This window comes from Bos indicus, chromosome 6, assembly GCF_029378745.1.
Source record: "Bos indicus isolate NIAB-ARS_2022 breed Sahiwal x Tharparkar chromosome 6, NIAB-ARS_B.indTharparkar_mat_pri_1.0, whole genome shotgun sequence".
Taxonomy (NCBI): domain Eukaryota; kingdom Metazoa; phylum Chordata; class Mammalia; order Artiodactyla; family Bovidae; genus Bos; species Bos indicus.
The window spans coordinates 102629878-102644928 of NC_091765.1; the positions used below are offsets into that span (position 1 = coordinate 102629878).

At 44.4% G+C, this 15051-nt stretch overlaps 1 protein-coding gene across 9 annotated transcripts in view; it reads left to right on the forward strand.

The window, feature by feature from the left end:
• Positions 1–15051, forward strand: part of AFF1 (ALF transcription elongation factor 1) — a 193799-nt gene that overhangs the window by 99284 nt on the left and 79464 nt on the right. The window contains exon 1 of one of the 9 annotated variants that reach the window (XM_070791755.1): positions 3055–10689. The exons of the other annotated variants lie outside the window; for them this stretch is intronic. The gene's annotated coding sequence lies outside the window, so the exon portion shown is untranslated. Of the gene's footprint in view, positions 1–3054; positions 10690–15051 lie in introns of those variants that run through there. 9 annotated transcript variants of the gene reach the window in all.

The window sequence follows — 15051 nt, forward strand, 5'->3', positions numbered from 1 at the left end:
CTGCCCCAAAGAGAAGGCAGGCTAGCATGATGGTCAGCCTACACACACGACACAATTCAGGAGCTGTCTGCTACTAGGTGCGTAGAGAAAGTCTCACACTTCAGCCTTAAGATTGTGAGCCCATGTAAATTCAGCCAACAGGTTTTCCTGTAGAGTTCTTAGGTGAGAGGGTGGCAGATAACGTTTTGCTTTATTGGTTTAAAGAAAAAAAAAAAATGATGAGGCCAGTTGAGATGTCTCCAGGGTCTTAAAGCTCCTTGGACTTAATACATATTTCAAACATAGGGCCGCATTAGATGGCCCTTGCATATTTTCTTTTTAACTTGTTTTTAATTGGGTAATTGCTTTACAAGGTTGTATTGGTTTCTGCCTTAAAACAACACGAATCTGCCATAAGTGTACATATTCTTGCATATTTTCTGAGTGGACGTTTGGAACGAACAAAATCCTCCATAGATTTGGTGATAAGAGAACGGGATTTTCTTTGTTTTGTTTTGTTTTTGTTCTGCTATCAACAATGAGTAGATGTAAACGGTCTTCAGCCTGTGTTTGTAGTCAGCCTTCATTTTAACATAGTAGCTCCGTCCAGCCTTTGGGCGGGGCTGTCAGGCCAGTGGCAGCTGTGGTGCCAACTCTTGGAGCCCCTGGCAGTGTGGGTGGCATGGGAGGATGGAACTGAGGCTTGGGCAGATGGAGGGCTCTGGGCAAAGAACTTGTAATGAAGGGAAGTCAGTCTGGGGAGCAGGAATACTGGTGCTCTCTGGCTAGATTTTAGATTTGTTTTTAGCTCTTTTAAGTAAGATCTTGCATTTCACAGACTTACCATTTATTTTCTGTTCATAGACCCCATAAGATGACAATTCTTTATGGTTTTTAAGACATATAGATTGGATTTAAAAATCTCAAATTTTAGTATTCTGGTGAATCAAAGAAAAGCATAGAGGGTGGGGGACAGGAAAAAAAAAAAAAAAAAAAACAGCAGGGAGCTGACCCCAGAGCAGGCAAATTCTGAATGTAGAACAAGAAAATAAGCGACTGCTTGGGCTGTTGGTGGCCTTGGTACAGAAGCACAGAGAATACCAGGGCGGAAGGGGAAGTTGGCTGTTGATAGAGCTACGGGAAGAGCCATGGGCATGGCTCAGTGGTTTTCCTTTATTTGCTGAGTTTGTCTTAAGGCAGATCGGAGGACGCTTCCTTTCCTGGCTTTCTGAGCATGAGGGTTTTGAGGTTTGTTTCTTTGTTCCCCCTTCCCTATTGCTTCCATCAAACTGTGTTGTTCAAAATGGACCTAAATGGGAAAGTCATCTTGTCTGCTTGGAGTCCTTTATTCTCAAACCACATACATACATATGAGTTCCTTACTCATTTCTGTCCTTCCATTTCATGGGAAACACTGGGTTTGTATATTTTAGTTGGTTCTCCTAGAAGATGGTATTCCTTTCTGGGATAAGTCATGCTCACAGTTAAAACTTAGTCTTTCCTAAAATCCTACAGGGAAAAAAATTATCACAGGGTCAACATTCTGACTAAACAGAGGCCAGAGCACACAGTCTGTGCTGGGTTTTTCTCTGGGCATGTTGGTTTTAGTTTTGTGTCAACTGGAAGATGTATAGTGGCTTGAAATGACCCATCTGAGGGTACAGCCAGAACTCTGCCATCGCGTGTGGATGCCTTCCAGCTGTAGAGTTGCCACTTCAGAGATGGAGCTGCCCAGATGCAAGGCTGAGATTCCTTTCTAGTGCTTTTCTACCTGAAGTGAACAAATGAGAGTGAGAGGAAAACCAAGGCATCTCTGTGTGAGTGTTCCTAAGCGTGGACCTTGGGCCGGAGGAGTTGTGCTAAGAGGCAGGACCTAGGAAACAGACATTTTACTGAAAGGGAGAATTAGAGTAAGCGGAGGTAGGCATGTTAAATTGTGTACTGGATTCAGAATATTAGAATTTTATGACTAAACCTACAGCCTTGCAAATAAAGCATAGAAGGGTGAAGGCACTTAATTTTGCTACAGTTTAGTTAGTAGCAGAGCCAGAGCTAGAACTCTCAGTTCTACTGTCTTTCTACTTCTGCTTTTTAAATCTGCATGGAGCAAGGAAGGATCTATTTTGGGGGTTGGGGTGGGCAATGCCTTGCAAAATCAAATAAGATATCCCTCAGTCATTCTGACTCTTTTCCACCCCATGGACTATAGCCCACCAGGCTCCTCTGTCCCTGGGATTCTCCAGGCAAGAATACTGGAGTGGGTTGCCATTTCCTTCTCCAGGGGATATTCCCGGCCCAGGGATGGAACCCAGGTCTTCTGCATTGCAGGCAGATTCTTTACCATCTGAGCCACCAAGGAAGCCCCAAGTCAGAATGAGAAGTAAATCAGAAAGAGAAAAACAAATATCGTGTATTAACACATATATATGAAATCTAGAAAAATGGTACAGATGAACCTATTTGCAGGGCAGGAATAGAGATGCAGACAGAGAGAATGGATGTGTGAGGGGAAGAGGGGTGGGGTGAACTGGGAGATTAAGATTGATGTATATTCACACTATCCTGTGAAAAACAGCTAGTGGGAAGCAGTTGTATAGCACAGGGAGCTTAGCTTGGTGCTCTGTGGTGACCTACATGGGTGGGTTGGGGTGGGAGGGAAGGTGAAGAGGGAGTGGATGTATATATATATATCTGATTCACTTAATAGTACGGCAGAAACAAACACAATATTGTAAAGCAGTTATACTCCCTCAGAAAAAAAATACTCACGGAGACCACTGGAGGCTCTTGAGCAGGAGAATGATATATCTACTTTCTTTATTTTTGGAAGGGATCACTCTGGCTTCTGGGTGGAGAATGGCTTGGAGGGACAAAGGTGACCGAAGTGGGGAGGCCAGACTGTGGGGTTAGGAGATGCCGGTGGCTTGGAGTAGGATAACGGCAGTGGGTGTGGTGAGTCGCGGACAGATTCCAGGGCTTTGTGATTGAATGGAGATGTGAGTGGGCTTGAGGTGTGAGTGAAAGTGAGACATCAAGGAAGGATCTATTTTGGGGGGGGTGGTGAGTGGGGGCAATGCCTTTCAACAAAATGGGATCTTAGTTCTCTGACCAGGAATTGAACCCTTGTCTCTTGCATTGAAAGCTTGGAGTCTCAACCACTGGATCACCAGGGAAGTCCTGAGGAAGGCCCTATTAGAAGGGTTTGGATGGTGAGATGATACCTGCTCCAGAGATGGAGTTGACCTGGGCCTAACAGGTTTGGAGGGAAAACCAGGAGCTCTGGGTAGATGGTGCATTATGTTTGAGATACCATTCAGTATCTAGGTAGACAGGACATATTGACCATGGTCAGTAGTAGACCAGCCCAGAGAAAACATTAAGACTGGGTGTTTGTGGAGGGGTAAGAATCACAGGATTGGAAATAAATGAAATGGAGCCAGCATTCGATAAGCACGTGGCACAGGTCAGTCAAATGGGGAAAATAGGAAAGGGGATGACAAACCACTCCAAGAAGTCCGGAAAGGCAGCATCTCAGCATGAGCAGTGGCCTCTGGTTCAGCCCTGGGTCTTGGGACAAGCATGAGCAGAATTTGCCATCTGCTGGGACAGAGCCTCCAGCAGCCAGGGACCGGCTCTCAGGAGGGGAGTCGGGTCCTCCAGAGGAGAGCCTTTAGTTGCTTGGCTCAGTGGGCTCATTTTAAGGAATTTATCTGTGGGTGTCATGGTCTTGCTCTTAAGACATTCATGACTCTATGGTAGACTTTTCAGAACAACTAATACAGAAGTTCACGTTGGTCACTGGGACTCCATTTTGAACCACTTGACATAGCTTAAATCCTGAAAGTTTCACACAAGATGAATGGAAATCATAACACAAAAGAAATCTCATCTTAGCACTGGAAATCAATTTGGGCTGTGTTTGCGTGTAGTGAGGGTTTGAAGTCTGGGGACCAGGCAGGTGCAGCTGAAGAGGCCTGCAACCAGACCCTCCCTGGGTCGGTTCTGCAAGCTGTGGCAAGCTCAGGGGTCAGAGGAAATGGGGTCCTACTGGGTCTTTGGAAACAAAAAATCAAAGATCATCTTGGAAATGTTGAGAATGTGCTTATAGATGAGGGGAAATTATAGGTTTCTGTTTTTTTCACTCAAGGTTTGATGTGTATGTGTAAATATTTCAAGTATCTTAATTTGTGCAAATAAGTCCCTTTGGAACGCAGCAAGGTTCACTGTCAGTTTATTTATTTACTTTTTCACTGTCAGTTTAAATTTGCTTCTGCTTCTACCTCCTCATATGGTCCTCCGTCATTCCCCTCTGGAGAAATCTGGCTTTGAAATCTGATGAGTTTCTCATTTCTGCAAAGCAATTGCTCTTTGCTGTGGCCTTTCATGACATCATTTGGGAACATTTTCTGATACCAAATCCTTCAACCTCCTTTCAAGACTCAGGTGTCACCTGCAGCTGTGAATTCATTGTTGGACTACCTTAATGCATGCGATTCTTAAATTACACCTACCATTTTAAGGAAACTGCCGGCCTTGTACTATGGAGTAATCCATAGTGGAAAACTGTGATAATGATTCACTTTGCGTTCGTGCATACAGTCTTCCCTACTTTCATGTTTAGCTCTCTTACTATCTTAAACCCTGAAAAGAGGAACTTCCCTGTTATGAAATGAACTAACCCCTTAAGAGGTTCACTTCTGCTATGTTGATGGTGTATATCCTGCTCAGAGTATTGTTACGTTCCCCCGCTTCCATGTCCCATCATTAGTTCCGTACTTTAATATATCTTCAACACCTAGTGTATGGCAAGCCTGCTGCTGAGGATGGGGTTACAGTGGTGGGCAAACCCCAGGTGATGTCTGTCCTCTTGGACCTTAGCTATCTAGTTAGAAACTGACACTATTCAAATAACCACTCAGATCAATGTGTAAGAACTATGGCAGGTTCCATTAACCCCATAATATAAGGGACTCTAATCTAATTCTATAATATAAGGGAATTTGCAAACTATTATTTTTGGGACTGCCCTGTGGCGTTAGTGGTCAAGAACCCACCTGCCAGTGCAGGAGATATAAGAGATCCCTGGGCTGGGAAAATCCCTTGGAGAAAGAAATGGCAACCCCCTCCTATTCTTGCCTGGAGAATCCCATGGATGGCAGGAGCCTGGAGGGCTACAGTCCATGGCGTTGCAAAGAGTGGGACACGACTGAAGTGACATAACACAACACAAAAACTATTATAATCCCCATAAAGGGGGATTGTGGCTTAGAGTGTAGGTGCTTAGGAAAGAATCCTCAGGGGAAGTATTGAGTGAGATCTGAATGGTGAGTGGAACTGAAAAAAGTGAGGAGTTACCTTAGACCATGTGACCCGCTATAACAAAATGCCGCAGATTGAATGGCTTGTAAACCATAGACATTCATTTCTCACAGTTCTGGAGGCTAAAAGTCCAAGATCAGGCCATCAGCATGGTCATGTTCTCATGAGGGTTTTCTTGTGGGTTCCCAGACCATGCGTTCTTGCTGCGTCCTTACGTGGTGGGAGGGACTAGGACTTTCTCTGAAACTTCTTTTCAAAGGCAACAATTCCATTTCTGAGGACTCTACCCTTACAACTTAAGCATCTCCCTGAGGCTCCCACCTCTTACTGTCATCACCTTTGGGAGACAGGATCTCAGCCTGACTTTTGGGGGCACATCAGCATCCAGGCTATACAGTAGGTGTGTTAGGAGTTAAACCGTATCAGTATTCCAAGCAGAGGGCAAGTGTGTGCCAGTGGTTTATGCTGCGTGATGTACAGAGACTGTTAGAAGTTTTCTTGGGTTATAAACCCTGGACTGTAGATCAAAGGGAATTTGTGCATTCATTTTATGCATTCATTCTGAAACTCAGTGGCAGGTTTGAATCACCTGGGGGAAGCTGGTTAAAAATACAAATGTCTAAAAATAAAAATTCCTGGGCCCCATCGTAGAAAATTCAGCAAGTGTACAGGTGGACTCAAGTGTTTGTAGCTGATTCTCATGAGGTTTCTTCTAGAGCCTGGAAATGAAACTGTTTCAGAAGGACTGATAACAAGCCGCAAGAAGTTCAAGAAAGGCCCCCTGGTTTTGGGGTCTCCCATGTGGACCCTGAGAGCAAAAGATCTGCTGAATTGATGAGTCTGCTTGTGCTGAGCAGGACATGAGAGGAACCACAGGGAAGAAATAAGGGACTAGGGTCCCCAAGCCTACATACACGCTTCCTCTACAGCTCATGTGTATGTGTGTTTTTTTCTTGTTTTCCTTGCATGCTAAGTGACTTCAGTCATGTCCAACTCTTTGTGACGCTATGGACTGTAAGCCCACCAGTCTCCTCTTTCCATGGGATTCTCCCAGCAAGAAATACTGGAGTGGTTTGCCATGCCCTCTTCCAGAGGATCTTCCCTGCCCAGGAATTGAACCCGTGTCTCTTCTGTCTCCTGTTTTTTTTTTTTTTTTTTTTGGCAGGTAACACCACCTGGGAAGCCCTTTTTTCCTTGAATCTCCAACATATTCAAGTTCATGGGGGAAAGTAAGATTCTGATACAAACTTATTTAGCCCCATTCAGTTTCCTAAAATTATTCGTATTACAGTAGCTCTTTTATTGCAGATTTAAATTAGATTCCATGAGCTGGAACTCAGTTAACTTGGGCAGACCTATGTGACTTAACATGTTTGTGAGGAAAATGATGGCAGAGCGAGAAAGGTTGTCTGTGTGCACAGTTCTTCGAGGACGTTGAGAGTCTGAGGCAGAGTACGTTCTATTTATGAGAAATAATGAATAGTGACTAACCTGTATCTGCTTGGCTAAATTTTAGATCCCCAAATATCTAAATATAGACGTTTAAAAATAGTGGCAAATGACTGACAGGTTTGAGTTGAAGCTGCAAACAGGCTAGACTAGACCTGCAGACTATTTTGTTTTGCCTATATAATGTGTTTTTTCTTTTTTTCCTCCCCTTTGAGCTAGTGTTTACAAAATGGAGAAATCTGGTGAAAAATCATATTTTCTGTTTTGCCAGCTAGAACTGAGTAGATGCTGCCACCTTTAATTTCCTGATTCTGGCTTTTTTTTTTTTTTTTAGTTTGAAGAACCTCTTTAAACTCTGAAGGAAACATTTTAAATAACAGAAGCAAAATATTTTTGAAAAAAGAACTCTAAAATTGCTAGAAGTGAGTTGGTGCAAAGAATAGAATTGCTTACAGAGCAAGAAGAAAGCCTACGATTGAACCTGGAACATCTTTTTGGGTGGTATTAACTGGAGTTGTTTTCTTCGTAGGTTTTACTTGCCTTCTCATGATGCCAGAAGTACATTTGGTACCAGGATAAGAAATTCCTGTTCCTCTTTGTTGTTTTCACACTTGAAATGTTTGTGGAGGGTTATTGGATCCCCCCTGGGTCCCTCATGCTGTGCCTCTGCCAAGGTGGAGACGTTCACTGCTTTATAATCTTTCCAGGCTGTGTGTTCTCCCAGGCTCTCACATAGCCACCCGAGTCATTGCAGCTCTTCTCTAGATTAATTGTGTTTTATTTTCAGCCAGCTGATAATCTTCAGGGACAGAAAACCAGATATTCCAAGGGGAGTCCTGTTGATGACCCAGTTAGCGAGCGATCTTGACTGAGGCTGTTTTGGAGGGAGTGGCCCATATGCATGAGATATTTAAGCAGCATGCCTTTAAAGAGAAGATCTTACTTCATGTTATCATAACAAGTTTAGTTTTTGGCCTTGGGTTTCTCCTCTCTAGTTGCCAAGATTTTTTGAAAATCATTTTCCAAGGTTAACTTTGCAGCACATTCACATTTTCCAAGAACTTTCTAAGCAGTTCTACATGAATGTTGTTCCTTTTTAATTGTTGAAATCCCAAGGTCGACCATTCTCCTCTCCTCCCCGCACACCCCCCACTGCCTTCCCCCATGCCGCACACAGATGCTCAGGGTCCACACACATCATTAGATTTTTCTTGAGCCTCATTTTATTCCCTGTTTAAGCTTGGCCTACTTTTTCTCTGCTTTTTTCTAACCCCCTAACCCTGTGGTAATTTGTCAAGCCCATTCTAATCTCCTTAATCCCTTCGGCTGAAAGCTTTTGAGGTTTAATGTTTTAATCTAGAGGCCTCAGTATTTAAGTAATTAGAGGTCCTACTTCTAGCTCTGTCCTTTAGATAAATCACCCTAGGGTTTTTTTTTTGTTCCAACTTATAAAAAAAAGAACTCCGAAAGTTCATATTGGGCGAGACTAAAGCCTTGCATTGCATGAATTAAGAAAGAGCATGCTGTGCCCTTCCAAGTCCCTTCGTGGATTCTCCTTTCCCTTACAGCTCAGTTTTTAAAGCACTCCACCCCAAAGCAAATGTTTGCTATTGCATTTTAGAGAGAGAAAACATTTAGTAGAATCTTATGCTATAATTAAAGTTTCTTATGTTACTTCCAACATTTTTTTCCTTCACATGCCTGAGAACATGTTAACTTGTTTAAAAAAAAAATTATTTCTCCTATTGCCAGATAGTCTGGACATTCTTGCAAAGTGTTAAAAACCTTTTCTGTCAGGAACAATTTAGACCTAGAAGGATTCACTTCTTACATTCTAGGTTTCTGTCATTTTAGTCAACCATGTTGAAACACCCTCTAGATACAAAGGGGAGCTGCTAAGAAAGACTTTTTAGTTTTTTTTGTTTATAAAAAATAAGTAAAAGACAGTCCATTGATTCCATGCCATAAAACATATAAAGTATCACCAGTATGAAAGGAAAATATGGAATTACTAATTACCGTCGTGTAATGTTCACTGTGGTCTTGCACACTTATGATAGGGACTGCTCCAAACGCTTTCTATGTGTGAGCACCATCACTGTCCCTTTTTAGTGAGAGATTTACAGAGATGCGGAGAGATTCATTTGTTCCATGTTTACCCGGGCAGTGAGTGCTGGATCTAGAATTCAGATCCTAGTAGTTCAGCTCGAGTCGACGCCCTTAACTGTGACACCTATGTTATACTGACTTTGAAAAGAGGAAGCTGCACAGTTATTTTTGTGAGTTGACTTCTGGAGCACTTTGGGTATTGGCGAAAGTATATTCCAAGCTCAAGGATTAAGGAGAGAGAAGACATAAAGACAGGAAAGGGTGTGAAATCTAATAGAAGTAGCTGGACCTTTGGTTCAAGGAGATTGGTTGGAGGCAAAGGAACTCGACCTTGCTGTGTTGTCCATTTATTCTTCTGGACAGTGGGGCCGTGGATGGATGGCCATCCTTATGAAGTGCTTAAACTAGTACTAGATACATAGTAAGAGCTCAGTAAGTGGTGGTAGGTGTGATTAGAGTTGAAATTTGAGCTGGACTTTCAGGAACAAGGTGAGAAGTTAGTGTTGAGGAAGCATGAAGACTCAGAATATGTTCCTGGGTATTGGAGTGTAACTTGAGTGTGTAGGTTGGATCAGATCAGAGGGACCAGGAGTGCCCAGGTATGGTTTTCAGAGGTGAATAAAGCCCTAAATATTTGATGTTCTAATGTTAAACAGATGAAGAGCCTGGGGAAAGAGAGCATTTGCTTGGGGTTTTTCGAGCTTTTAAAAGCTGGTTTGCCAAGGCGAGCATCCTGCTCACCCCTGAGCAGCCACCTTTCTCAGAGTTTGGCAACACCTGGTGTAAATATTTCACTTTACAAAGCGTGTGTGTGTGTGTGTGTGTGTGTGTGTGTGTGTAGTCATCACGCCAGTTGTGTCTGACTCTTTGTGACCCCATGGCCTGTAGCCCACCAGGCTCCTCTCTCCATTTTCCAGGCAAGAACACCAGAGTGGGTTACCATACCCTCCTCCAAGGGTTCTTCCCAACTCTGGAATTGAACCTCCGTCTCCTGCGTTAGCAGGGAGATTCCTTACTGCTGAGCTACCAGGGAAGCCCTTACAAAGCTTATGCACTCAGAAATACTTGACTGCCTCCCCCACCCCATCCCCCTTTTAATTCCCCAAGCCCTTGTGTATTTGTTTCCTCTCGATTGTCACAGCAACCTTGTGAGCCGGGCAGGGCACTTGGCAGGAACCACCATCTAACATGCCATGGAACCAAGTCGCTAAGAAGTTTAATGATCTAAGCTCGTAAGTGGCAGAGCCGGGGGCCATAAAACCAGGACCCTTGCCCTCTGGTTCTCATACTCTTTCTGCCACACAACATGTCTTCTCTGGAGTCATGATCCTTTGTGTAACACTTTGAACAATGCATTAGGAGTGCTCTGTTTTTTTGCCTGGCCCTGCATTCGTGTCGGCATCTGACAAATGCACGTGTTGGGTGGCACAGATGATTCAAACGACAAGGTGATTCCAGCTCACATGGTGGCAGCCATGTGGCTTGCTCTGAGGCCTTTAAGTTTGCTTCTACTGTTTAGAGGAGGCAGTCACCAGGTATAAATCTCAGTCCCACCTACGATGACTCAAAAAAAAATTCCACATCCACACCCACCAGTTCGCTCTTTCCTTTTGATCTCTGAGAAGGAGGTGTTCTTCCTCTTGCCCGGCCACCTGCACACCCTTTCTGATTGCCTTACATCTTTCTCCCGTCACCTGGCTCTTTCCTAACAATCTGTAGTTCCATCCAGACCTTTCCTAGCTGAAAAGGCAAAACAAACCCTTCCTCACTGCGGTGTCTTACTCCGACTGCTTCTTTCTTGTTCCCTTCACAGCTCAAGCGCTGGAGACAGAAGTAGGTAAACACTCTGCATGCTTGCTCTCTTCCCATCCACTTTCTGAACCCAGTGCAGGCTGTGCGCCTCCACCCTCTACCCTCCGTGCCCGGGTCCCCGGTGATGGCCTCCTAGATGCCCAGGTCCAGGAGTGCGCTTGAGCATAGCCTGCGTGACCTCTTTGTGACGTCCTACACTACTGGCCACCAGCCCCGCATGCACTGCCCATTTGTGTTCTCTACTCTTTCTTCTACCTCTTCAGTCGTTGTTCAGTCGGTAAGTGGTGTCCGATTCTTTGCAGCCCCGTGGACTGCAGCGCGCCAGGCACCCCATCCTCCACTGTCTCTTGGAATTTGCTCAGATTCATGCCTGTTGAGTTAGTGATGCTCTCTAACCATCTCATCCTCTGCCACCCCTCTTCGGGCATGCTCCAGTCTCCTCCAGAAGCTGCCTGTCCCACCCCTTCTTCAGGATCTGCCCTCAACCATCTTTTCTCTTTCTTCAGCCTTTCTCTGGTTAGTCTCATCTCCATTCAGGGCTTCAACTCTTGAACCACTGATGACCACCAGGTTATTTTTCCAGCCTGAAATTCCCCGAAGTTTTCTGAGCTCTGCCTCCTTTTATGTCCACTGCTCACTAGGCGGTTCTTATAAATGTTGCAGCAGCATCTCACAGAGAACCTGAGCGTGGCAGGTTTCACATCTGCTTCCCCTGGACCGCTTCACATACACACACACTGAGCTTTCTCCTCCTTCCTGGGTTGTCTGTCTCAGTTCCTTTCTGTATCTTCTGCTTTATCCCCCTGGCAACCCAATTGTACGGGGATTACTTTCTAAATGTCTGTTGAAAGTTTTTCCTTTTCTGCATTCCTCACCACCCCTTTAGAGTTTAGCTTTTCTTTTTTAAAAATTTATTTATTATTTATTTGGCTGCACTGGGTCTTCGTTGTGGCACTTGGGGTCTTTGATCTGCATTGCTACACGTGGGTTCTTTCTTTCTTTAGTTCATTACCGCATGTTAACTCTTAGTTGCAGCATGTGGGATCTAGTTCCCTGACCAGGGATTGAATGCAGGCCCCTTGCATTGGGAGCACAGAGTCTTAGCCATGGAACCACCAGGGACATCCTGTGGTTGAGCTTCTTGTCACTTATTTGAGCTCTCACAGCTTCCTTCTAACCTGTCTTCCTGAGTTTTTCTTCAAACCATCTGCCACACTGTTCCGCATGATAATTATTATATGAAAGCCGGATCAAGTTGTCCTAGTTTAAGATCCCTTGGAACCTCTCCATTGCCTCCAGAAAAAGAACCTCCAGTTCCCTTCTTACCTGTCTTTCCAGGTGTGGGCAGGGGCCCTCCCAACCCAGGGAGACTGTTACCCAGGCTCTTGAGCAAGGATTTCCCCTTCTGCTCCTAGAGCCCATACCTCCAGCCTTAGCACTTCTCCTTGGCCTCGTTTTGAGGGTGGGGTTCACTGGTCTCATACGCTTGTTTGTCCTTTGTGTTCAGCACGGGTGAGGACTGGAGCCAAACAGGGCAATTTCCTGCCTATGCTCAGCTTGAGAGTTCTTATCCAGTTTACTTTGATCTGGCGTCTGAAAGATCACCTCTAATAAGTGTTTGTTGGAGGAGAAGGGGAAAACAGTTCGCTATGGCACCGAATTTCCTGTTTTAGGACACTTAGACAGGCAGCAGGCACTAAGTTCAATATTTTTTTTAGCGAAATTGTTCGAGTTACCATTTCCAGCCTGTTTATTTCCCAGGTCATTCTAGGCATTGTTGGGTGTGGATTTGAAAATAAGCAGCGTAATCCGATTAGTAGGTGTTCTTAGTAGAGTGCCAGCCTTAAATTGCTGTGCTTTTCAGTATTGAATTTAGAGATTAATCAGGTGGTTTATGTACTAGAAAAATTGAAAAGTAATGATTTTTATGTATCTGCTGTGTATATAAGTGCTTTGCACTAGTTTAATTAAGACTCTAGATTTCCTTTAGTGAAAGTGTTAGTTGTGTCTGACTCTGAGACCCTATGGACTGTAACCCTCCAGGCTCCCACTGCCCAAGTGGATTCTCCAGGCAAGAGTCGGTTGCCATTCCCTTCTCCAGGGGATCTTCCCAACTCAGGGATCGAACCCAGGTCTCCTGCATTGCGGGAGGATTCTTTAACTGTCTGAACCACCAGGGAAGCCCTTCCTTTTGTGTGCGTGTGTGTGTGTGTGTGTATTTAAAATATCCAAGTGGTACTTACAATAAAATTGCTGTTAATCTCCAAGGATTTGCAGATTTAAATATTTTGCCCTGAATGAATCACATTTTTGGGAATAAGCCAGCCATTTTGGGTAGAGGCAGTAACTCCTCTATACCACTTGGGTATCATTAATGGGTATCCTAGTAACTTAAGAATTATTGACCCTGAAAATGCCCGACTGGCAGTCTGGGTTTAATTTTCTAGTAAGATTAATTATCTTGCAGTAAAGGGTAAAACAGACACCAGAGTCCTTTATGTCCCTTATGTTCTCTCAGGATTCCAGTGAACTAGTTGCTAAGATGAGGGAAAACACTGGTGTGTTGTTCTGAACCTAATTGAGTCCTTTATTGTATTATGACTCACCTATAGTTCACAGATTTATTTCGTGCAAGTCATATAAAATAACTGCACGGTGGTTTGTTTTTTGCTTCCTTGGTTCATGTTTCTTGCGATCTGTCAGGCTGCTGCTGCGAGCCCAAGGCTCTGGCAGGAGACCATCCCAGGTTAGCAGTGAGCCTCATGCTTCATGCTTCTCACCATCTCTTGGAGGTGAGATGTCCATTCTGTGTATGGGGCTGTGTGTGCTAAGTTGCTTCAGTCGTGTCCATCTCTTTGCGACCCTATGGGCTATAGCCCACCAGGCTCCTCTGTCCTTGGGATTCTCCAGGCAAGAATACTGGTATGGGTTGCCATGCACTCTTCCAGAGGATCTTCCCGACCTAGGGATGGAACCCAAGTCTCTTAGGTCTCATGCCTCGTCAGGCAGATTCTTTATCACGAGCATCACCTTGAAGCCCCATATGGGGCTATCTTCAGGATAAAAGAGATCCTTCTCTTCAAAATGGGCATGTTTCCCAGTTACCAATTCCCTCTGTGGGGAGAGAAGGAAGCTTGGAACTCAGTGAGGGCGCTCACCCAGAGGTGCACATCTTGTCTGGTGTGTTAATTTCGTTACAGCATCTGAAAATTGGTAGGTATCACACTGAAATCTAGATTTTGATTTTTTTTTTCCCTTAAAGTACTGGAAGCATTGGCAACATAAGACTGGCATTTCTGCAGAACAGCAGTTGGCCAGCCTTTTAGGGAGCATGCTCCGGCTTGCCCCAGTGCTCCTGTGCCCCACCTGCCATCTGCCCCATCCCTGGGAGTGTGGGTGTCCTCTCCCTGTGAAGTACAGCATCTCTCTGTCGTGTGATTGTGCCTCCCTCTGGGCAGAGGGAGATGAGAGATGAGAACCCAGACGTGCAAAAGACACATCTTTTCAGAAAGATTTAATACTTACTATTTATTTGGCTGCACTGGGTTTTAGTTGTGGTATGTGGGATCTAGTTCCCTGATCAACGATTGAACCCAGGCACCTTCTTGGGAGTCCAGAGGCTTAGCCACTAGACTACCAGGGAAGTCCCTTGGTGAAACTAAAAGGGGCTTCCCAGGTGGCTCAGTGGGTAAAGAATCCACCTGCGACGCATGAGATGCTGGTTCAATCCCTGGGTTGGGAAGATCCTCTGGAGGAGGACATGGCAACCTACTCCAGTATTCTTGGCTGAGAAATCCCGTGCACCGAGGAGCCTGGCGGGCTGTAGTCCATGGGGTCATAAGGAATTAGACACAACTCAAGCCCCTGAGCGCATGTGTGAGCACACATGCACACGCACGCAGACACACACACACAGTGAAATGAAAAGGGGTTGATTTGCAAACTTTTAAATGAAAGACCATAAAGTAGGTCCTACATGTCTTCTTTATCTTTTTGCCCTTGTGTCCGAATGTGAAGATGTTTTCCTATAAACCGCTAAATGTGTAATTTAAACACTTGTTCGTATTTTAGTTGAGGAAAAACTCCCACAAGTTAGCCTACTTGAGAATTCTCACGCACCCTTCACCACCCCCCGCTTTTTTTTCCAAAGTTTTCGCTATTACCATAAACAATGGAATGTAGATTCTTACCCTCCTTGTCACCAACTAGAAATGCACTTTTCTTAGTTTTTTTTCTGTGTGTGATGAGGGGGTGGAGAATCATCATGCTCTTTTCTGCTCTAAAATATTATGTTTCTTTTTTAAAAAAGAGTCTGAATTCTCACAATTGAACTGTGATGCTATTTCCTGTATCAAGTCCATTAGCATACCCTTTAGTACCTTT